The sequence below is a fragment of the Rhincodon typus genome, chromosome 10, assembly GCF_021869965.1.
Source record: "Rhincodon typus isolate 14 chromosome 10, sRhiTyp1.1, whole genome shotgun sequence".
In the NCBI taxonomy this organism is placed as follows: Eukaryota; Metazoa; Chordata; class Chondrichthyes; order Orectolobiformes; family Rhincodontidae; genus Rhincodon; species Rhincodon typus.
In genome coordinates this window covers 14,278,548-14,303,650 of record NC_063341.1, presented here as the reverse complement: position 1 = coordinate 14,303,650, position 25,103 = coordinate 14,278,548, and the positions used below count along the sequence as shown (strand labels likewise).

Here is a 25,103-nt window from a genome sequence, read left to right as displayed (position 1 = left end):
GGTCAAGGACAGTCGTGGGAAGTTGTGCGTGGAGTCCGAAGAGATAGGAGAGGTGCTAAATGAATATTTTTCGTCAGTATTCACGCAGGAAAAAGACAATGTTGTCGAGGAGAATACTGAGATACAGGCTATTAGACTAGACAGGATTGAGGTTCATAAGGAGGAGGTGTTAGCAATTCTGGAAGGTGTGAAAATAGATAAGTCCCCTGGGCCGGATGGGATTTATCCTAGGATTCTCTGGGAAGCTAGAGAGGAGATTGCAGAGCCTTTGGCTTTGATCTGTATGTCGTCATTGTCTACAGGAATAGTGCCAGAAGACTGGAGACTAGCAAATGTCGTCCCCTTGTTCAAGAAGGGGAGTAGAGACAACCCTGGTAATTATAGACCAGTGAGCCTTACTTCGGTTGTGGGTAAAGTGTTGGAAAGGATTATAAGAGATAGGATTTATAATCATCTAGAAAGGAATAATTTGATTAGGGATAGTCAACACAGTTTTGTGAAGGGTAGGTCGTGCCTCACAAACCTTATTGAGTTCTTCGAGAAGGTGACCAAACAGGTGGATGAGGGTAAAGCGGTTGATGTGGTGTATTTGGATTTCAGTAAAGCGCTTGATAAGGTTCCCCATGGTAGGCTATTGCAGAAAATACGGAGGCATGGGATTGAGGGTGATTTAGCGGTTTGGATCAGAAATTGGCTAGCTGTAAGAAGACAGAGGGTGGTGGTTGATGGGAAATGTTCATCCTGGAGTTCAGTTACTAGTGGTGTACCTCAAGGATCTGTTTTGGGGCCACTGCTGTTTGTCATTTTTATAAATGACTTGGATGAGGGCGTAGAAGGATGGGTTAGTAAATTTGCGGATGACACCAAAGTCGGTGGAGTTGTGGATAGTGCAGAAGGATGTTGTAGGTTACAGAGGGACATAGATAAGCTGCAGAGCTGGGCTGAGAGGTGGCAAATGGAGTTTAATGTGGAAAAGTGTGAGGTGATTCACTTTGGAAGGAGTAACAGGAATACAGAGTACTGGGCTAATGGTAAGATTCTTGGTAGTGTGGATGAGCAGAAAGATCTCGGTGTCCATGTGCATAGATCACTGAAAGTTGCCACCCAGGTTGATAGCGTTGTTAAGAAGGCGTACAGTATGTTAGGTTTTATTGGTAGAGGGATTGAGTTTCGGAGCCATGAGGTCATGTTGCAGCTGTACAAAACTCTGGTGCGGCCGCACTTGGAGTATTGCGTACAGTTCTGGTCACCGCATTATAGGAAGGATGTGGAAGCATTGGAAAGGGTGCAGAGGATATTTACCAGGATGTTGCCTGGTATGGAGGGAAGGTCTTATGAGGAAAGTCTGAGGGTTTTGAGGCTGTTTTCGTTAGAGAGAAGAAGGTTAAGAGGTGACTTGATAGAGACATACAAGATGATCAGAGGATTAGATAGGGTGGACAGTGGGAGCCTTTTTCCTCGGATGGTGATGGCTAGCACGAGGGGACATAGCTTTAAATTGAGGGGTGATAGATATAGGACAGATGTCAGAGGTAGGTTCTTTACTCAGAGAGTAGTAAGGGCGTGGAATGCCCTGCCTGCAAAAATAGTAGACTCGCCCACTTTAAGGGCATTTAAATGGTCATTGGATAAACATATGGATGATAATGGAATAGTTTAGGTTAGATGGGCTTCAGATTGGTTTTCACAGGTCGGCGCAACATCGAGGGCCGAAGGGCCTGTACTGCGCTGTAATGTTCTATGTCCTATGTTCTATGTATAGTTTGAGCGTGAGAATATTATTCACTTGGAGATTTAAACCTGAACTTGACTCTTGTTAAATCAATCTTTCAAATAGTACTTTAGCTCTAACTGCATTTTAAAATTCATTCCAGATGCATTCATTTTGAAATGGTACAGTGATTTGTGAAAAAAGAATTTCAAACCAAATGGTGGATTAATCTTCACATGAAATCTATTTTTTTTAATAACCATGAGGTTTATAATTTCTGTAACTTTCATGACTGTTTGGACAGGATGCTTTCAATTTACCTTTTTTGTTTGAATGCCTTGGCCTAAAGCTATCAATCACGGCAATCAATTAGATTACCACAACTGCTGTACTGGAACAACTGGGATTTCCTGATCCAGATATGGAGTGATTGTTCGGAGAACTGGCAATGTTTTTTGTTAATCACTATAGCCTGGGTAACTAGAATAGGAAGTGCTGGTTGATCCAAAACAGATAAAATAATCTGATCAGTTTGCATTAACTGTGCATGATATCTTAATAGAAAATAAAGTTGAAAGCGTAGTCTGATTTCATTCAGACTAATCACATGAATTAGACAGCACTGCCAGCTGGGCTCCCTGGTAGCACTTATGTCACTGAATCAGACGGTTGTCACACTGTCATCTTTGGCTATACTGTTGGAGATGCTGTGTTGAGACATTAAAACATCTGCCTTCTCTGGTGCATGTAAAAGATTTGGTATCACTATTCAAAGAAAAAAGGAGCTCTCCAATAGACCCAGCCAGCATTTATCCTGCTTCCAACTTCGTAAGACAATCTTGCCAGTTATTTAATTACTGTTTGTAGGGCTTTGCTGTTTGCAATTGGCTGCCATATTGCAAACATTTCAGCTGTGACCATGCTTCTAGAATACTGCTTCGGCTTTGAAGCACTTTGGGACATTTAAAAACAAAGAACTGTCATTTCTTTTCAATGTCAGACCTAATTATCTTCAGACAGTGTCCAATTTTATCCGATTCATCTCCTGTGGTGGACATTGGGATATTTTAGTTTTGTAAAGGTGTCTTATAAAAGAGTTTTTGCTGCTTCATCAATATTCACTCAAGTTAATTTTATGTTATCAGTGTAGGAATCTTATTTTCTGCCTTACTTGAAAAGAGATTGAAGTGATCTGAGCATAGCAACTTGAGAGTTTTATTTCCTCTTTCCTTTGTATGGAAAGATGCCCACTCCCCAGCCTCTCCAAACTCTCCCAGAGATTGGAAACTCAGTGGAATGAGGGATTGCTCTGTGGAACACCACATTAGGCCAGTATAAAGCTCCCTTCTCAATAATATTATTAAGGCTGTGAAAATTAATTTGTAGGTCTGAACATATTTGAAAGTGATTCTGAAACATTTTAAAGTTTGTTAAAATGCTTCATTTCATTGATGAGCCCAATTCAACTTGAATCACAAAGACTGCCAACATAATTTTCATTATTATGAATTAAAGCAGATAATTATTTAATTCATCCTACAAGCATGATATTTTTCACTTTATGTATAAAATGGTCAATTCTATTGTCCATTGAAACAACATAAATTTATAAAGCAGAGTGCTAAAATTAGATTCTCCCAATACGCTTCACAACAAATATGGTAACATTTGGACTGCCTATGCTACTATTTTTAAATAAAAATAGAATCCAACATGTACAATGTGATCCTGCAAATAGCAAATGTCAATCTGTAGTGGTAAGGAAAATATTTTGACCAGGACATCAGGAGCACTGTGTTCTTCGACCAGTGGTAGAGGAGATATCTTCAATAAAAACAGAAAGAACTGCGGATGCTGTAAATCAGGAACAAAAACAGAAGTTGCTGGAAAAGCTCAGCAGGTCTGGCAGCATCTGTGAAGAAAAGATCAGAGTTAATGTTTCAGATCTGGCGACCCTTCCTCAGAACCCGAAGGGTCACCGGACCCGAAACGTTAACTCTGATTTTTTTCTTCACAGATGCTGCCAGACTTGCTGAGTTTTTAGAGCAACTTCTGTTTTTGTAGGAGATATCTTACCTTGACCTGAGTTAGTTGATATTAGTTTGGTTATATGTCTTACAGTAAAGCTATTTCCAACAATGCACAACTCTCTCAATACTGCACTGAATGGCTTATGTGAACTATTGCTTGTAACTTCATATCTGGGAGGCTTCCTAGCCCCTGCTAACTTAACTTTTGTCTAGGGACATGAATTTGCATGTAAGATTCATTACTGAAGCCTGTAAACAATAAAAGGCCAAAGGGGCCCCGGTAACATCACCTTACATCCACTTTATAGATGTTTAAAATCTGGCCGTTAATTCAAAGGCCAGACATCCTTAAAGACCTTCTTTTTAAAGCAAATGTGTACAAAGGTAATGCAGCTATTCAGCTGGAAAGTAAAAGGTAACAGCATGCATCAAACTGTGTAACATGTAGATTTAAGGGAACAATGGATAATTGATTTGATAAGAGGTTGGTGAACAACTTGTTTACAGCATCTCTTTAGCAACAAAGTAATGTTATCCAGTTAATTGCTTCCTATTATAACGATTCACTGCAAATTCTGAAATTGGGCAAATAGAGCCAAACAATTACATACTTAGCATATTGCAACAGCATAAGTAATAGGAGTGTTACCTGAATTGCAATCCAGAGATTTAGGAGATGGAGACCTGTGTCCAAACCCCACCTGGAAGACTGGGAATGTAAATTCAATCCTATCTAGAGATTTTTTTTTAATCAGCAGTAGTGACCAAGAAACTAGTGAGTTGTTGTAAAAAGCCATCTGGTTGAATCAGCAACTTATAGACATTGCAAAGAGAATATAGCCGGTTTAAAAAGTTAGAGATATAGATAAAGTGATTATGCAGAGATGAGACAAATGGAGTATTAAAGGAAAATGTCAAATAGTCCTTTTGGCAGTAAGTTTGAAAAGGAAGAATGGTGAAGAACAAGATTCCATTGAGATGCAGAGGGATCTGGGTGACCTCATGCATGAATCCATAAAAGGTTAGTACGCAGGTTAAACAGGTGACATGGGAAACTAACAGAATGTTATCGTTTGTCACAAAGGGGAAATGATTACAAAAGTAGAGAGATTATGTTTCAGTACACTGGTGAGACCCCATCAAGAGTGTTGCGTACACTATTGGTCAACGTATTTAAGGAAGGACGTCAATGTATTGAAGGTAGTTCGGAGAAGGTTTACCAGTCTACTAACTGGAATGGGCAGATTGTGTTATGAGGAAAGGTCGGACGTGCTAAGCTTGTACCTGCCAGAGTTCAGAAGTGTAATTGGTGATTTGATTGAAAAGGTATAAACTCCCAAGAAGCTTTTACAGGGTAGTCATGAAGATGTTTCCTCATGATTAGGTGGGAATGAGGATTTGTGGTTACAATCTGGTGAGCCTAATTCACCATTCAACAAGATCTTGGCTAAAGGGGCTGAATGGCCTACTCCTGCTGCTGATTTGCATGTTTGTATGTAATTCTGTTGCCCTTACAAATCAGAGCTGTGTGACTGTACACCTTCCAAGCTATGCCGTCACATTGCAACTCCACCTTTGTACAAGATAGCTCCATTAAGTGGTCACTCAGCAAACTTAGTGTCTGTGCACTTAAACACATCAATCACAGGTACAAAACAAAAACCTGCAGATCCACAGTAAATCTCTTTAAGTTTCTCTTAAATGTTCCCTAAAATGGCTTTGCAAACCAGTTCTAATAAATGACCTCCCACAGCCACTTAAGGGCAATTTGGGATGGCCATTAATTATTAGCCTCATCAACGATAAGACATAGGAGAAGAGTGAGGCCATTTGGCCCATCAAATCAACTCCACCATTCGATCATGGCTGATAAAGTTTCTCAACTCCATTTTCCTGCCTTCTATCTGTAACCTTTGATCCCCTTACCAATCAAAAACCTATTTATCTATCCATTTTAAGTACATTCAATGACTTCGTCTCCACAACCCTCTGCAGAAGTGAGTTCCACACGTTAACCACCCTCTGGCAAAAGAATTTCCTCTCCATCTCAGTCCTAAAGGGTCATCCCTTCAGTCTGGGCTGAGTCACCACATCCTAGTCTCTCCTACTCATGGAAACATCTTCACCATGTCCATTCTATCCAGGCTTCTTAGTATTTGTAAGTTTCTATCAGGTTCCCTCTCATCCTTCTAAACTCCGTCCTCTGTCCTTGGCCCATGCTCCTGGACTTCAATTTACCTTGTGTTTTTTTTAAAAGAAAACTTCACAAACCACGAACCCAAAAAAAACAGCACCTCTTCTCCTCTGTACAGAATTCCCACACTGCCTCTGAATTCAGCAAACTATGTATTCACTCAGACTGCATCTCTCTTTGAATGGGATCTCCCTTTCCTGACAGTGTGAACCTTATTTATCATATACTTTCAACAGGCCCTGTCTAAAAAGAGAAAACAAGCGATTTGAGACGATTCTTGCAAGTTGAGCTTCAATAGCAATTAACACCTATTAAAGTCCTATTCAGGCTTCAGGTAGTTGACTGATAACTGTCTCTCAGTCAGCTACCTTTTTAACCTAATTATTAAGTAGACTACTGAATTTTAAACTTTTAAAATGGAGAAAGAAAAGATTTACCAGTTCTATTCCCATGCTGCCTCCAAGTACCCTAACCATGAAAAGTTTACAGAGTCCATATCCCTTTGATGAATTTTAAAAAATCAACAGTTCCATTTCTAGTTAGGTAATGTTGTGGAACTGTCAGGATTTCAGGCATTTGTTTATTTGCAAAGATTTGGCTCATTCAAAACTAAAGCATTCAACTCATTTAAATTTACACAGGATTGAAGATGTCAAGATCCCAAAGTCCTGTCAAAATGTTGTTTTATTGTTCTGCATTCTTAGATGCCTCATGGGCTCAATTATGCTCGAAGCTCATAGACTCTGACAAGATATGCCAATTTGAATGACAAAGTATTGATACACAATTATCACTAATGCATAAAGTATTGCATGCCATTGTAATGTAAAAATATATAAAAACATAAAAATTCATCTCAGCTTTATTAATGTGACACTCCAATGTTCCAACAGCTCATTTGATGAAATGGGATTTAGTTTCCAAACTGTGGGTTTGAGAAGAAGCCAGATAAAAAGAGAAATAAAATTGTTTCACTCAGTTGCTGGCACATTTCCTATTGAAATAGCTATTTGAAAACTTAATTTAACATGTAAACTATCCAGATCTCTTGAAAAGCAAACTTTTCTACAGTCATATTCAATGTTCAATGAGCTACTCTTAATTTTGTACTTGTGAGTATCTTGTCAAAATTGCACTCTTTCTGCAGTGGCTGACAACACACATCATGTTGAAGCTTGGTTATACAATAAAGATGTAGCTTTTCTTCTTCTTATTATTATTGTTTTGTTTTATTTGACTTGCTTTCCTCTTTCCTCTCTCCTTCCACTCAGAGAATGGAGCACTGTCCTTCACATCATTTTCATCCTCGATAAAGATGCAGTTGAGTTTTCTCTCTGCCCATTTCTATCTCACTAACCCTAGCACTTTCACATGTCAAAACAATGCTTCAACCAGCCAAATGAATTAAAATGCCCTGTACTTACATATCATTCCTAATTAGACACTAATTATAAAATTGGCTATCTGGAGATTGATGAGTGTAGACCCACATACTAATGAGGTGTGGCATTGTGTCATTACCAAGGGTCAATAACTTACAGTGGAGTTTGTACTTATGTCTCTATATAGGGTTTTCTTCTGATTCTAGTTAAAATATTACTGAGGAGTCAATGCTCATTGATATTAAAATGTATTTTGAATATTCCAGCATTGATGATGATCTGGCCCATTTTGGTGTTTACTACATTTGTTTCATGATGCCTGTAATATACCTGTACCACATTGGAACTGCACTGAACCTGGCCCATGATGGCCCATATTGCTCCTTGTGATCTTTAAGTGTAATCAGCTGCTACAGCATATGAACTCCTTGGCAAGTAGAAGTTAAAATGTTGTTTTTAATGTGCTTTGCAAACATTTGATAAGCCAACAGAACAGCATATGTTTCAATTATAAAATAGACAACATGCTATGATGCAAGGATCTTGTTTGTGAACATACAGAGTCCACATTTCTGAAATGGAATACTGCTGTGAACATTTGAATAATTTCACAATGAACTGAATCAGAAGTGCCTTTAGGAAGCAAGTTTACTTGGATATGAAATTCCATAACCCCCAAAATGCACATGGAGCATACAATGTGCTATTCAACTGTGTCTATTGCTTCTGTTATAGTCAGCATGAAAACTTTGTGTTTCTTGCGTATTGATTGTATTGTCCACTCAGTGAGTTGTTGTGTGGTTGCATGACTCAAAATAAAATCATGAGTGGTTCACTTATGCTACTTAAATCTATTCAGCTGTTCATAAAAGGAGAGGTATGTTATTGCATCAGTAGATGTTGGAAGATGCTCTAAAAATGATTCTTTCTTGGCAATGTCATGAGAGTGCCACAGAATTGGTTACCACAAAGATTATCAGTTGCTTCTGTACAGCTGTTGGGTGTAGGAGGTGGAGAGCAGAACATAGCTGCTGGAGGTGAGGAGACCTTCCTGTTAAGTGCTGAGTTGATAATGGACCCAGATAACCAAGACAATTAATGCCAGGAATCAAGACCCAAATGCCTGGGCATAATGCTGTAAGACATTCAATAATCACATGCTAATGGTCAAGGTCAGTGAACCCATCTTCAAATATTCAAATAAGTGCACCACTCGCTTCAGATACAGTTCAATGTTTACCAGTCAAATATCCATACGTTGAATTAGACAGCAAAAGACTGAGATTTAGAAAGATTTGTTTGTATAGCTACAGTTCAGTATGAACACTAGCATCCGCCCTTTCCTTGTCCAAAAGCCACCTCCCCAGTGAGGAAGAATCAAGCTCTTCTGCTTTCCTTTTCAATTATCTGAATGAACATATTCAGTATGGATTTCTGAACAGAAAAGTGTTTGATGAACCTGCTGGAGTTTTCTGAGGAGGTCTCTAACAATTGATAAAAGGGAGTCGAGAGACATTGTTGACATTTTAAATCAACTTGTTCAGAGATATTAAGATATACCTCTGGAGCAGATAGGATTTGAACCTGAGCCTCCTAGCGCAGAGGTAGGGACGTGACCACCATGCCACAAGAACCCAGCTCTTTCTTTTTGTAAAACAGATCCACCACACAATTAATAAAATATATACACTGAAGAATCTTTCAGAAAATGTCTTTAATCTACCTGTTGAGATATATTTTTACACCCTTGTGGAACAGGGAGATCTTGAACTCCAGTTTGTCTCCCTCTTGCAGAGCAAGGCAGCACACAATTGGAAGCAGCAGCACCTATGGAGTGAGGATAGCCACGAGTGCATGTCCTCATTCCCATGGTCGACACAATGCTTGTTATCATTGGAGCGGTCACAAACCGTGTGGACTTTGAAACTATTGACGATGATGGTGCATTCACTCCTAACCCAACTTGTCGCATCCCATTTCCCTCTTATCCCACAATCTCTTATGGTTGACAGACAGCAGACAGTGTAAGAATGCACCTTTTGCTTTCTCACCCTGACCCTACCCTCATTCATGTTTCCTCTTCGAACTGCAAACTGGCCAGGCTGTGGTGAAAGAAGAAGCGCAGGAAGACAGTAATGAAGAAGAATCATCAGCATTCACTCTCACACTCCAATTCAGATACTATCGCTCTGTGTACTTTATAGGATTGTTCAGACATAGGATCTGCATGAGGCATGAAAGCCCTGCAGCCATGGCAAGCACCAATTATATATCATGTGCCAACTTAGCATAGTGTGAACTCAAATAAGGTAAAGTAGGTTATAGAAGAGAGGCGATGAGCATACACAATGGCTCATTCTCAACCCAGCCAGAAAGCTTCCTGGTCTTGCCAATAAATGTGAAGATGCCTGGCACCATATTTGTAATAGACTTTTGAAGAGTTTGAAGCCCATTCCTTTTGGTACTGAAATGGTGGCCAACTCCATGAGCAGACTTGCTGACCCAACTATGATGTAGTGTCTGATGGCTGAAGTCTCAGCTTTAATCTCCAAAGCAGAAGGACTCCAATGTCTAAGTGCTGCAGTGGCATCTTGGACCAAGATCATTCAGCTGGCTTTACAACCAAACAAGCTCAGGATGCTTTGGAAACCACCAAAACATCTAAATCACAGCAAAAGACAATCAGCAACTAACCTGAAAGTAGTTGATCATGCCTTTAAAAAAAGGCCTGGTCAGTCCTTCCTGCAGATGAACACATGTTCAGCAATGTAAAGTCAACAGAAGGAATTAGTTTGAACATTAGGATTTAAAATGGTATCACTGATATCAAATTGGCAGTGAGGATGAGAAGTGTGTGTGCATGCTATGGATACCATTTTGGAGGCCAAACAGCACTTAGACTGCCAAGAAACGGCCTCTTTAAATCTTCATGATACAGCTTTTGATTCCTATACGTAGAACTAAAAAGGCAGAAGTCGATTATAACTTTAACAACTGAACAGCGCACTCAGTGGAGCACACACTTCTGTCAGGCGGTTTTGATTCAGCATTACTATGCAACTCTTCCTTGAGTTTATACATAGCCTGGCTGAACTACAAAACTGAAACAAAAAAAATAGTTTAAGAGCTTCCATCTCAATGAAGAGGCTTGAGGCCAATCCATATCCAACGCTCTGCACTGAAAACTCTGCTCATGTTTTGATAACTGTGACAACTTCTAGTACAGCCCTTAAAACAATTTTCAACCTTTTTCTTCCTTCAAAAAAAAACAAGCAAATTTTGTTTTTCAATATTAACAGATCCTTTTAAAAAAAATCTAGATTCTGGAACTGGATCCACATCGTTGCCAAAATTAATCAGTTTGTCCTATCTGTATATCATGTTTTGTTGAAATCTCTACAAAGTTTTGAAATATATTGTTTACAGACAAATAGACTAACAAACAGTGGCTAAAACCTTATCCCCATGCTTCTTCGTGCTGGAGGTAATAAGTGGACAAAGCATTGTTTATGGAACCAACCTAAGATGGAAAAGAGTTCAATATCTGTTATTCCAAGTCAATTGCAGCATTTATCATTCCCAAACAACATTTTGTGTCAATCCCATCTGTTAGCAATTTTCTTCAGTTGTCAATTAGCCCTTCATGATATTTATCATTTTAGGAGATTACACAATGTCTGTTTTCTTTTCTAAATTATAGAACAAATAATAGTAAGGACAGAAAGCTGAGTTTACTGATGCCAGCATTTTATGAATAATCAGACAGCAGGCGAGGCGCCCAGATAAGATTGGCACAGACAAAGGTCGAAGTAAATATGTACCACAGGAACGTAAAGTTTGATATAAGGCACATGATAATGGTGAATCACTCCATTAAAAAATATGTGGATGTTGTGACTTGCTATTCATAATAATCTCATAGTTACGTGCTGCCAAAATGAGTGAATTTGCAAAGTAAATGTATTGGATTCTGAAGGTCACATGGATTAAGACAACATTAGTTTTCCTTGTTTGCTACTCAGATTGTACCATTCCCATTCTATCATCAGTGTTAAAATTCTTGAAAATTTCACTGTTAAGCAACGACAACTCATTATCATACTGGTATTACTGATGCCAAGGCAGATTTGAAGCACAACTAATAGGCCCAGGATTGCGGGAGGCAGTCAGAGGGTGGTGGAGGGTAAATATAAGAAGTCTATTTTGTTGAATAATACTCATCAAGAGCTCAGGATAGGAAAGGAAACTAGAACACCAAGTGAAAGTTGCGTACTAGAACAAAAGGTGTGACTAACCTGAAACAGTCATCTTGGTAGTACATGGTAAAAATGCTGAACAGATTGTAACAGTTTCTTGTTTCGAGAATCATCATGTGTATCTTTCACTGAGTGTAAAGTGATCAGAATCTAGGTCTTCCTTAGTCAGAGAACTATCAGGGCAACGTCATGTAAAGGATATACTGCCAGAAGATTGTCACGTTCTAAGAGCTTAACACTTGCGTGATCATGTTTTATTGACACTGAGAGCTTTTTTTTAACGATAATCCTGTCACATTTAAGAGCTTATTGTTCTTGTATACTAAGTTCCATTCCTTACATTTTTGTTACAAGTTGTACAGGTATGTCTAAAGTTGATTTCTTTCTTTATAAAATATTGAAGCAGCTCCTCAGAATGACAGCTCTAGTTAAGGAGCCAAATTAAATAGATTAAAACCATTTTGAATTGCTCAGCATAGGAGGTGACCTATTTCTTGACTTCAACTGCACTTTAAGATTTTAATTGTGTTCATGTATCCTTTTCTGATAAATATGAATCTACAGATTCATGCTAAACCATAGACTAATAATGTGTGTGTGGTCTTTATCTAACATGGCCTCACTTACATACCTCAACTTTTTCATTAAAAATATAATGTCAAGGAAAATGTAGCCAAAGGTATGCATTAAAATCCTGCCAAATCATGGAATGGTAACAGCACAGAAGAGGTCCATTCAGTAGCTGGAATCCGTATACTGGCTCACTGCAAGAGGATTTTAGCTTCTCACAACCTCCTGTTCTTCCCCTGTAGCCCTGCACTTTATTTCCATCAGTTGCTTATCCAAATCCCATTTGTAAGCAGCAACTGAATCTATTTCTTCTTCTCCAGGTAGGACGTAATCTCTTCTTATATTTAAAACAAAACACGTCCTTGTGTTACCTTTGTTTCTTTTGACAATCACTTAAAATCTGATTCTTAACCCTTCTGCCAATGGATATGGTTTCTCTCCAACTACTCCAACCAGACCTTTCGTGATTTTAAATTTTTTATCAACTATTCTCCGAACCTTCTCCCCTCTAAGAAGAACAAACCCAACATCTCCAATCTACCCAAGTATCAGAAGCCTTCAGCCCTGGAACCATTCTCATGAATCTCTTTAAGTACCCTTTCTAAAACATTCACAACTTTCCTAAAGTGCAGTGGCCAGAACTGATATAATGTTCCTGTTAAGGCTGAACCAGAGTTTTTTAATAAAAGTAAAATAGTTTTATTTTAACTGAATCAGTGACTTCTCTACAGTAAGGCACCAAAATTGTTTGATTTAGACACTATGGAAAAGGACACTTCTGGTTTGCGTGGTGGTAGGGAATTTAGATTGAAAACTATTCTGTTAACCATCGGCTCTACCAAAATTGTCCTTTCGTTTTCCATAGAAAATCATCTACTGCCCATCTTTTAATGCTTAGGGCTATCATTGCTGGTTGCCAGGTTCTGTAGGGAAATTCCAACTATATGATGGATAAAAGCTGACATCAGCTCCCTGATGCCACTGAGGCTCTATTGCTGTTTTAAAGGAAAATAACCAAACCAGTCTTCTTATTTTCCTCGGAGCTTGATTGTCTCAAAGGACGCATAGGAGGTAAAGAAGGAACATTTTCGTTGTGTATTTCCAAACTTCAAATTTTTTGGACTGGGACAGAAACTACAGATGCAGCCTGAAAGGCACAATAAGCTTGCCTCAGGATAGCAAATCTCACCAATTCTGCAAAACCTGAAAGACATGTAAGGCAGCTGTATATTCCCCATTTTCTTTTCACAAGTCACCCACAGTGTCTGTGTACTTTTAACACTACACTGTACAGGTCACTGCCAGAATGATAAATCTTTGTTTGCACAGCATAACACATCATTCAACAGACCAACTAAAACTGATTTTAAAATAATGTCAGATGTTCCTTTCAATGGTGATCACTAGAATGAGCACATCAATGTTACTAATTTTGTATAACTCTATTGAACCATTTAGTTTTTATTTGTATCAGCTCAAGTTCACCAATTTTAATATAAGTTTTACAAGATATATGTGTACTGTTGTTGTGCGTGATGCACACGTACCTTTAAGGGGGTGTATTTGAAGCTGCTATTGATCATTATCCACCTCTAGGCAGGATATGCGCAGTTGTCCCTTGATTCTTTACTCAGAATACATTAACAAATCTCCAAGGCAAGTGTGCCTAGTAAGCCTCACAGATAACACTGTATCTATGTATTCTTATCTTCTTATTAAGAACCCACATTATTATTTTAACATTCCTTGGGTTCTGATTGGTATTTTTACCTTAAATAGACAAACATAACATCTGTGCTATAGTTTTCGAACTCAACATCACCATGTCAACTCTATTACATAGTTAGTCTTTCTGAAGTCACCACCAGTTCCTTCTTGAAAGCTAACCTTGTACAAAGAAACCTCATTCAAATGCAATGAGTATCAAAAGTTGCTGTAAGAATTCCTAGGAGAAAGTAAGTAAGGAAGAGAAAAGCTCATTTCAAAATTATCCGCAGTATATTTGGCAACACATCAAAAAGAAGTGAGTAATTCATCTGAGCAAAAAGCAAGGTTGGTATTCTTAGTACTTCCATTTGTTTTGACCTCAGGTAGCTAAAATAGTCAGACCCAAACTGAGCTGGTATTGCCTTGCTCCTTGTATCAAATGTTTTCCACCAAGTCTGTGACCTGCCCCTCCACCCTCCTAAAAGTTCAATGTAATTTTAACAGACTGTCCATCAAAACCTACAAGTCCTTATCAGGGAAACAAGTTTCTCGGTGAGCCATTTCTTACGGGATTTAAAAGTCACTGTGAACAATGTGAGAGCATTAGTAAAATTGTCATGTTTGGCTTAATCTCTTCCGTGGAGTTCAGGATGCACAAAATCATCTGGCATTAAAATTGCCCAATCTTTTGCCATTTTGACACCTTTCAATAAAATATCTACAATTCTTCACAAAATAGGAATTTAAGTCCCAATGAAAGCTGAAACGGTTCAATAATAGATACCTTCGAGTTCATTAGAGTACTGCAGAAGATGAACTTAGCCAATGTTAATAAGGAGACAAGATGTGATTTGATGGAGGCATCATAACCTGGTCATTAATTTCTCCTTTGGGCACATTTGATTGCCCAGCAAATACAAGCCATGACTTTCTTGTGTTTGAATTGAGAGGGAAATAATTGACTGCTGTTCCTTGTTGAATTAATCGATAAATTAAATTCTAATTTTAATTAGAACAAACAAACCAGGTCTTGTAACTGAACACTTTGAATGACATGCTGTTATTTGATTACTTTCTCGTATTAATTGCTGCATTAACTTAATGAAGGATTTCCTCGGGATGAGCAGTGCAAGGAATTACTTAAGAAGTATTGAATAAAATGGTGCTTGGTTCACATCATCTGCTTCTGAACGTGTATAAAAAGGCCAGCAATTTGTGGTGAAGACGATATGCTCGTGAGTGGTGAATTCTCACACGTTGTTCGAAACTTTGTGATGGTCTTCTATTGCCCTTTCAAAAATAGGGGCCTCAATTTTTTACGGTCAGCAGTGAGACAAAAACATTTGCTACTGACCTCAAGGAAAGTTGCTCTTTAGGATCTACTAATTTCTGTGGTGCAGAATTCCCCTTCTTGATAGCAAATCTGATGCCAAGTCAAATGGATCTACAGGCATGCAGCAGCAGAGACGTCAGCAATTAGGATAAGCAGCCAATTACATTGAACCATTCTCATGGGCAACAAATCTGGAAGTTACAGCATTAAATCCTTTCACTCTTAATTTATTTCTATGTTTGAAGCCATAAATTCTCTATGGGATAAGATGGAAGCTACAGTGAAGACAAGCAAAGTTCAAGAGAAATGAAAATGTGGATTTATCAACATTTTTCAAAAAATGATATTGCACAAATGTAACATTACTATTTGCTCCTTAACCTTTAGTTGCACTTCAGCCCTATATCCTACGGCCAACCAATGTGAAAGGGAGCTAGCAGGACAAACGGCTTCTATGTCAGCCTGGGAATAGCCAAAGTGGCTGTATCAAGTCCACTGACAGTAGAGGGGGCCATTCAGGCAGGCAGGCAGGCTGGATGCCTCTTTTCCATCGTTAGGTTGACGTTTGAGTGTCCCTGGACAGGAGCATGTAGTGTCCACCAAGTACACTTCTAGCCTTGTGTGACCAATGTGTACTACAAGGGCCGGGGTGTAACATATCCTATCCAATTGGTACTTTAAGCTAGATTTTTAAGTTTCCCTTAAAGTTTGGTTTTGTTTATAGTGCTCTTTGAGGGCCTGTTGATTATTTCATTACTTTTTTTTAGTTGATTTAATCAAAAATTTATAAAAATTGTATTTCAGACAAGGGTATTTAACAGTAATTGTGTTAAAATGCTGTTTAAAACAAAGTTATCATTTAACAAGGTTTTCAAAAGTTTTTGCAGGGAGAATAGTCACATAAAAAGAGTGTAAGTTCTGGTCTATTCATAGATTTTTCCATTGATTGCAGTCTGATAGAACCTCAGCAAAGAAATGTACAATCACTGTTAATAACCACTCATGAACATCTCTTCTTCACCACAAATTGCTGACCCTTTTTATTCACAATCAGTAGCAGATGCCAATGAACTGAGCACTATTCAAGAGTTTTAAATTCAATTCTCTGTGTTGCTGATTCCAAAGAAATAAATGGGAAATCATTCAATAAGTTAATACTGGGGTTATCGTGTTATTCTGCAAATATGTGGACTCCAAAAATACTATCAATTTCAGTAAAGCAAGCAATGAAATCAAATTCTGATAATTTCAAAGAAATTATCATTTAAAAATCTACGTCAAGCGCATCTTTAACCTCTCTGAGCTTCAGCAAATTGCTAAATTTTTCCTGTATGTACAATTTAATCTCAACATGGATAATCAAATGTGTTTGTCATGTTCAACTTCTCTGGCTCAGAAAGGTAACAATCCACATCGTACCATTTTATTCCTGCAGGTAAAATGTTGTTCTAGAATTATCATAAACTACATGTTTTTAAACCTTTTCTTTCTGTTTCCTTTTCTGTCTTTGAAATCAAACCTTTCTCCTGAAGACTGTAATTCTCCTTCTTCCTTCTATACAATATGTTAGTCTGATATATCCTGATCTTTATATTTTGTTTACTTTCTTTCCTTCTCTATCCTTAGGGGTTAAGGGGACAGATCAAAAGAATCATTCTTTATGTTGGTCCTTAAAATTCACTTTGCTTGTCTGTCCTCATACTTCTTCTTCATTTTTTCCCTGATTATTCTCCTGTGAAACACCTTCAATCATTAGAATATGCTAAAGGTGCTAAATCAAACAATAAACAAGTTGCTGTCAATTTGCTTCATTATTAGACAGTCTGTCTTTCAGATGAGATGTTAAACCAGGACCCTAAGAATAAGAACACTCTGGTGATTGTGTAGTATCACTAATCTCCACTCCTCAGATTAGATGATCATTTAATTCACTGCAATTTGTGGGAACTTGCTCCATGCCAATTGGCTAATGAGTTTCCCTACAGTGGAGAAGTGGCTTTGCTTCAAAACTAGTTCATTATACTTCACACTTCTGCAGCAATGAATCTAGCTAAATTCCTATAAAACTTAAGGCCTTCAACAGAGTGGTTTAATTTGAGGTAATTTTTATGCTATCACCCATCGCATAAGAAACTGGTTGTGGATATTTTGGTCTTGAAGAATCCAGCAGACAGTTATTGCATCTAACTATTATGGACAAACATTACATTCGACAGGCACATAAGTGTGTGGACTAATATTAAGCTACCAAGTCACAACAGAGGAGCATACTTCCAATAGCGTGTCATGCTTCAGGTGATCAAGGTGAGATGGAGAGTGTGACCTTTAAACTCTCGGTCGCATGCTATGATGTAGTGATAATATCAGGAGAAAAAACACAGTAAAGATGACATGTCAAAGTCACTAATGCACAGTACTAACAGTGTGTACCATCTGGTGTAATGTGTGGAGCACTGCAATAACAAAACACACCTCCCAAACCCACAACCTCTACCGTCTGGAAGGACAATGATAGCAGGCATGAGGAACAGCACCAACTCTAAGCTCCTGTCCATGTCTCTCACTTTGATTTGAAAGGGTATTATCATTGCTGGCTAAAGTCCTGGAACTCCCTCTCTAATAGAATTGTGGGTGAGCCTGATAAGAAGGCAGTTCTCGATCAAGAATATATTCTGAAGGGTAATTTGAGATGGACAATAAATATTGACTTTGCCAGTCACCACCACATCCAATGATAGAATACAAAAAATTAAATTTTGTTCACTGTTTTTACACTTTAAAGCTGATGTTTATTTAACATAACTGAGACTATATCCATGTGCATTTTTTTAATAGTTTGGCTTCTCTACCTGGTCTCAACTACACCCCTATCCAGAATGCTGCATTAAATAATCAAATACAACGTTAACCCACATAAAGCCCATTAACTGAAACAGAATTAGAGTGGGGCTATACAATTTCTGCCGATGCTATAGTGGCTGGAAGCTTTAAGTGAGATGTTGACCGGTAAATTTAGGCCAGAGTTCAGCACCCAAGGAAAGACGCCACAACACAGCTCCAATGTTAAATGTTTTATTTTAAACCGCAAAAGGGAAGAAAGTCCAAAATAAACTGAATGATTCGGATATGTGGAAAACAAAGGCCTTTGCAAAGATTGTGTCAACAAGTCTGGTTTCTGTTCTGTGAGGTACCGTCGGCTTTCTTTAAAGCTTCTTAAAAGCACATTTTGAAATAACTTGGCTCCTTGTCCATTGCAGATTAATTTCCATCAGATCAGCTGTCTTGTGGATCATGAAGGTCAGTGACTCATTTCTGTTCCCAGAACAGTTGACCTCCCCTGTTATATTCCATTTTATAAATTTGAACAATATCTTTTTGATCCATTCTCCAAACACAGTACGTTACGTAAAAATATAAGCACAATAATAATTTAACACAAGCTGTTGGTGAAATCAGACCTGGACAGAGAAACCAGACAAGCAGAGCCATTTTCACCAACTGTGATACTCAGGATACACTGAGGGTACGTAATAGCTGAATGATGTAAATCTGACAGTATAGTATTCTTACCTGATTTTAACCAATCAAAATTTTTCCACTGTCTCCATGACTTGTCTTGTAGTCCATTAATGCTTCAGTTAATCTACTAATGTTGCTAACCTCACTAACCCTGTCTATATTTCAAAACTGCATTCTCTACTTCTTGATATCCTGGTACCTCAAGTACCTCAAACATATCTGGGTAGTTTTTGCACCACAATCTGCAGAGAGGCCAATCCTGTTTCTTGTGGGACGGACTTGGCTAGGTTCTGTGGAAAGTAAATTATGGGGCTGGCTGTTTTTGAAATCATGAAAATCTTCTCACATTGATCTAAATATATTGCTCAGATTATTTGGCAATAACGTTTCTTCCAACACTCTAATAATTTTTTATAATTGTCCTCTGGATTCCCCCCTAAACAGCATTGCTCTCCGCATTCACTCCTTTTAAGACTCTCCTTAAAAAAACACTTACTTGATCAAGCTCCTAACCCTCCTAATATCTGATATCTGTATAATTATCCTTCTCTGAAGAACCTTGAGATGCTTTTCTACATTAAAAATGCCATATCAAAGCAAGTTGCTATTCTCATAATAACCATGCAGAATATAATTTTGTATTTTTAAATGACTAAGGCAAAATGCCAATACTCCCAGATATATGGTGAATCATCTATGTAAAGCAATTTAGATAATTGCAGATGTTGAAGTAATATTTCAAGCTAGTGTGGAGCCCTTGAAGCAGCCCTTATGCAAAAAAGGCCAAATAATAATTTGCCAGCAATTTCCAATGGCTTTTTAATAATCCATTTGGTTAAAACCCCAGTCTGGATTAAGATTTTAAAGAAATCAATTGGGGTCAAGACAAAAATTCTTCTTTAGGCAGTCTCCAAATGTTTTGTTACAAACAGGTGAGGAAGAGTGAATCGGCTTTCGTCTTTGCAACAAAGTTTTTATTTCTTTTCACACTCCATATATCATTCTGCAATTAAAACATGATTCACTAGTTCAAAACTAAATAGCCAATTATCATACTTCCTTGATTTTCTTTATTACTTACTAACCCTGAAAAAAACTCAACATTAATCACAGGCATGCAAACACAGGTATAAAGTTTAAAAAAGTGTTTAGTCTAAAAGGGAAAGTAAAAGAATATATGGTATATAACTTTTTAGTGTCCTTGAGGAATTAGCTTTTAACCTGAGATCATGGTTGTTTCACTGAGGTTTTGTATGCCTAGCAGTTGCAAAATTTGTCAATACATTTGAGTTTTTGGTGATTTAGAAATTTTTCCAATTTGCCTTATCAGCAGGCATTGTCTTTTAAGACGGCGAGAGAGAGTTTAAGTTCTGCTGTTTCTGTCAGTTTAAAATATAGTTCAATGATGTACTGGCTTCACTGCTTTTCCCAAGCTGGATAATTTGCAGATGAGTCTTTCATCCCCCAATTTGTGAAATTTATCCCTAAAGGTGTAAACCAAATGGGAGCTAAAGATTTCAATTCCTTTTGATAAAGATTAATTTTGGTTTCAGCTGGTTCTTGTTTATTGATGGTTACATAAGCAGGCTCAACCTACGGTGAAGAGATTTCTGCAGCCATTTTAAGCCAATGCTTTTTTTAAAAAGTTTTTAAAAACATTTTTAGTCCACAAAGATTCCAGTTATTGAAAATGGGTGATGGAAGTTAAATATCGATAGTTCATATTTTAGCACTCATAACAAAATTGAGAGCTATTTCATTCTCGAGATGTACTCATCACTTCCTCACTGAGTTTTGCCACGATTATAGATTTTGGCAGGAATGATTATGGAAGAAAGTTGGGTATAAACTCATCGGCAGTGGTACACCAGAATGGTGACACCAAAGGACTAACCAAAATTTATATTCAAGCCTTATCATCATAATTCAGATGAGCTGCACTGGAGCTTAACTAATTTCCACCAGCAGTAAGCCTTACGGAGAACTCCAGAGAAAAAGGTGAACGACAAGGTAGTTTGACAGGCTATTGTTCAGTGCCTGCTGTCGTGAAACTAAAGGATCTTCTTTTCAATTTTGAACCTTTTTTTTGAATGGCCTCCTTTTTAGGACCACTAGTTTGGTAGCTCAAGATCTGGGAATATTGATCAGTGTTTGTACATTCAGTATAAAGAAACCTTATAAGTAAGAATTCTGCTCACTTCAGGCAGCCTGCCAGGGCAACTAAAAAATGAGCATAACCAATGTCTCAGTAGCCTGAATACCTATGCAGACTGGGCACTGGCCTGTGTGCCCAGTTCAATACAGCAGATGCAGTATATTGTGGATAAAATGTGAGGTTAACAACTATGGAAACAAAAACAGGAAGGCGGATTATCATTAAATGGCTATAAATTGAGAGAGGGGACTGTACAGTGAGACCTGGGTGTCCTCATACACCAGTATACCATTTGCTGAAAGTAAGCATGTAAGTGAAGAAGGTAAGTAGTATGTTGGTCTTCATAATGAGAGGATCCAAGTACAGGAGAAGGGATATCTTGCTACAATTGTACAGGGGCTTGGTGAGACCACCACTTGGAATATTGTGTGCAGTTTTGATCTCCTTATTTGAGGAAGGATGTTCTTGTTATAGGGGGAGTGCAGTGAAGGTTTACCAAATTCATTTCTGTGATGGAAGGATAGACGTAGAGTCATACAGCATGAAAACAGACCCTTCAGTTCAACCAGCCTATGTTGAACTTAATCCCAACTGAATTAGTCCCACCTGCCTGTTCCTGGCCCATATCCCTCCAAACGTTTTCTATTCATGTTCTCCTCCAATATATGAGGAGAGGTTGAATCAGTCAGGATTATATTCACTGTTCAGAGACTGGGGTTGTGGGGGAGGAGGTGAAGTGGGTGGGGAGGGGGGTGGTGAGTCTCATAGAAACCTACCATATCTAGTCCTGTTAGAATTTTATAGATGCAGGAAGGATGATGGGGAGTCTAGAACTAGGGGGTCACAGTCTAAGGCTATGGGATAAACCATTTAGGACTGAGATGAGGAGAAATTTCTTCACCTACAAAGTGATGAGCCTGTGGAATTCATTACCTCTGAAAGCGTTCAAAACAACGTACAATTTCAAGAATGAGTTGGATAGTATTTGAGGGTAAAGGGATCAATGGACATGGAGGAAAAGAGGGATCAGGCTGTTGAGCTGGACGATCAGCCATGATCACACTGAATGGTAGAGCAGACTTGAAGGGCTGAATAGTCTACTCAGGTTCCTACTTATGTTTTTTCAAAAATGCATTCACTGGATGTGGGTATCATTGGCCAGGCAAGTATTTATTGCCCATCCCTAATTGCCCAGAGGGCAGTTGAATGTAAACCACATTGCCGTGGGTCCGGAGTCACATGTAGGCCAGACCAGGTGAGGATGACATATTTCCTTTCCTAAAGGACACGAGTAAACCAGATGGATTTTTTTTTCAAACAATGGGTAATAGTTTCATTGTGATCATGAGACTCTTACTCCCAGATTTTGTTCGGTCCTGAATTCATCTGCTGTGATGGGATTTGAAACCAGGTCCCCTTAACATTACCTGGGTCTCTGGATTAATCAGTCTAGTGATAATATCACTAGACCACCATCCCTTCTCTATATCTCAATGGTATCTTTGTTCTTGTTTTAAATCCTACAGTGATGTTCAGGCTTAATCTCAGTCAGTTTTAGAGGAGCAATGCAGATAATCTGACAACCTGCAGCCTTTTCCCTCAAAATATATAATTAAGTTGCTGTCTTTCTTATCTTTACTGCTGAACTCCATGAACAGCATTATTTTTGTTCATGGGAGTAAAGAGATTGTGATTCCTATGACAGCTCATGTATGTTTATGCGCTTTCAAAGTCAACTAATCAAACTTTGGTGTTGCCTTCTAGCTTATGCCCTAAGAATGAATATCATTATTTGTTGAAGACTAGATAAACTATCATTGTATAGGTTCTCTTCCCTTGCTAGTACTACATTTACTAAACAAACAATGAGTTTCTCAATGTGATTTTAGCATTTACACTCAGTCCGCAAGCATTTTTGGCTGGGAATACTCGACAGATAATCCTAAAAGAAAAATATAAATATTTCAATACTAATAACAAATAACATATAACATGTCTTTTTATAAAATAATGTTTATTATTACCAGTAAGGTATATTAAGCCTTAATAGGGTTTATTGGTATTGATAAGGTTTATTGATGAGTAAGGTTTAATAGTATTTATTAGTATTTGTTAAATTAGGTAAGATTTGATAGCAATAGTAAGCTGTATTAACAGTTGAAAGGTCATTAACTAACGGATGAATGAAGGGGAGTGCTGCTCTGGCCTGACTGCATGTCTTGTGCTATGTAGAAACTCCAGAAAATTTCCAATGTCCTGGATTATCATTTCAGCAGGAAACAACATTAGTTGTAGCAGCTTCAGCTCTAAGTTTTGGAACTTGAACAGCAAATGGCATCTTTGCAATGCATCCAGGCTGAGAACTTTATATATAGCATGTGTATGGATGTATTGATGACACAGCTTAACAGGCTGCAGGGATAGACCAATGAATGACCAGCAAGCAGTCCAAAAGACATGGTAAAAGTAAATTTTCACCGTAGTGCTACTGGACCATAAGGGTACTCTCTCATTTGAGAGTGAGAGAGATGACTGGTGGTGGTTTAAGCTGACGATCATCATGCCTCAGGCGAGGGAAGAGGTTAAGAAGGAGTGTCCTTCAGGATAACTGCAGCCTTTTGGAAGAATTGAATCCACACTGTTGGCATCACTTTGCATCACAAACTAGGCCTTCAGCCAACTGAACTGACTGACCCCCTGAAAGAAATGGGCAAGTTTTATAGTAGTCCCTTTAGGTATGTAAGATCTAGTGATTAGTTAGGACAGATGCAGACAGGAGAATTTATAGTGCTGAACAAGAAAATAGCAAAGAAACTAAACAGTTACTTTAAATCTGTCTTCATGGAAGAAAATACAGAAAATTTCTCTGAAATACTAGGTGGTCAAAGGACGTGTGAAACTGGGGAACAAGAATAACTTAATAGCAATACAGCAGTAGTACTTGAAAAGTTATTTAAATTGAAGATTGGTAATTCTTCTGGACCAGATGATCTTCAGCCCCAAGCACTTAAGAGGTAAGATAATGAATGATTCATGTCATCTTTCAAAATCGCACAGGAAAGGTTCCTGCGGACTGGAAAGTAGCAAATATAAATGAAGGGAGAGGGGGTATGGAGAAATAATGATCTGTTAGTTTGATATCAGTAGTGGGACAATGTTAGAATCTATTACAAAGGATGTGTTAACTGTACATTTAGAAAAGAATGATGATAGAATCCCTACAGCATGAGGCAGGCCATTTGGCCCATTAAGACCACACCAACCCTCCAAAGAGCAGCCCTCCCCTGTAACCCTGCATTCCCCATAGCTAATCCACCTGGCCAGCACACCCCTACACACTATGGCAATTTAGCCTGGCCAATCCACATAACCTGCACATCCTTAGACTGTGGGAGGAAACCAGAGGAAACCCACATAGGCACAGGAAGAACGTGCAAATTCCACACAGTCACCAAAGGGTGGGATTGAACCCAGGTCCCTAGCACTGTGAGGCAACAGTGCTAACCACTGAGCCACCATGCCACCCTACAATGAAGTAGATTAATGAAAAGGAAATAATGTTTGACAAACTTGTTTGCAGTGTTTTGAGGATATTACTCATAGCAAAGGAGAACCAGTGATGCCATGATTTTGGATTTTCGAAAGGCTTCGTATAAGGTCTCTCACACATGAGGGATGATGGGGGAGCCCTGACAAAGCTGACTCTGTGGAAATTGCCCCAGTAATTGAAATCTCTATGGGAAATTCCCTGATGTTTTATACCCTCAGGAAAAAATCCATTGAAGCTAAAGAATTTGGAGGTTCCATTTAAATGAGCTTGATTGTTACCCAGGAAACATTAAAGGATTAAGAGCCTGTCTAACTCCTTGGATTGTATTAAACTGAGCCCCTGATTTGCTTCTGATTTCCCCCAACTAAACCTTTTTGTCAATCCTTGATGCCCCAATCTCCAAAGACCTGCCCCCCCCCCAGCTCACCCTGGTCAATTCCTGCCAGACACACTAACCTCTCACATATCTCACCCACACACCTTTATTCAGTCACTGTCAAAGAGAACCAAAACAGAAGTTGCTGGAAAAGATCAGTAGGTCTGGCAGCATCTGTGAAGAAAAAAATCAGAGTTAATGCTTCGGGTGCGGTGACCCTTCCTCAGAACTCTCTTTCAGTTTTTATTTCACTGTCAAAGAGACTTTGGGACTTTCAACTTCTGAAATACAACAGCAAGTGTTGTAAAGAAGGTGTGTCT

The 25,103-nt window shown here is 38.4% G+C and overlaps 1 protein-coding gene across 3 annotated transcripts in view; it reads left to right on the top strand.

Moving 5' to 3' along the window:
- ddr2a (discoidin domain receptor tyrosine kinase 2a) overlaps nucleotides 1-25,103 on the top strand; it is a 148,705-nt gene that overhangs the window by 5,787 nt on the left and 117,815 nt on the right. Inside the window, exon 1 of one of the 3 annotated variants that reach the window (XM_048601870.1) lies at nucleotides 18,649-18,706. The exons of the other annotated variants lie outside the window; for them this stretch is intronic. The gene's annotated coding sequence lies outside the window, so the exon portion shown is untranslated. Of the gene's footprint in view, nucleotides 1-18,648; nucleotides 18,707-25,103 lie in introns of those variants that run through there. 3 annotated transcript variants of the gene reach the window in all.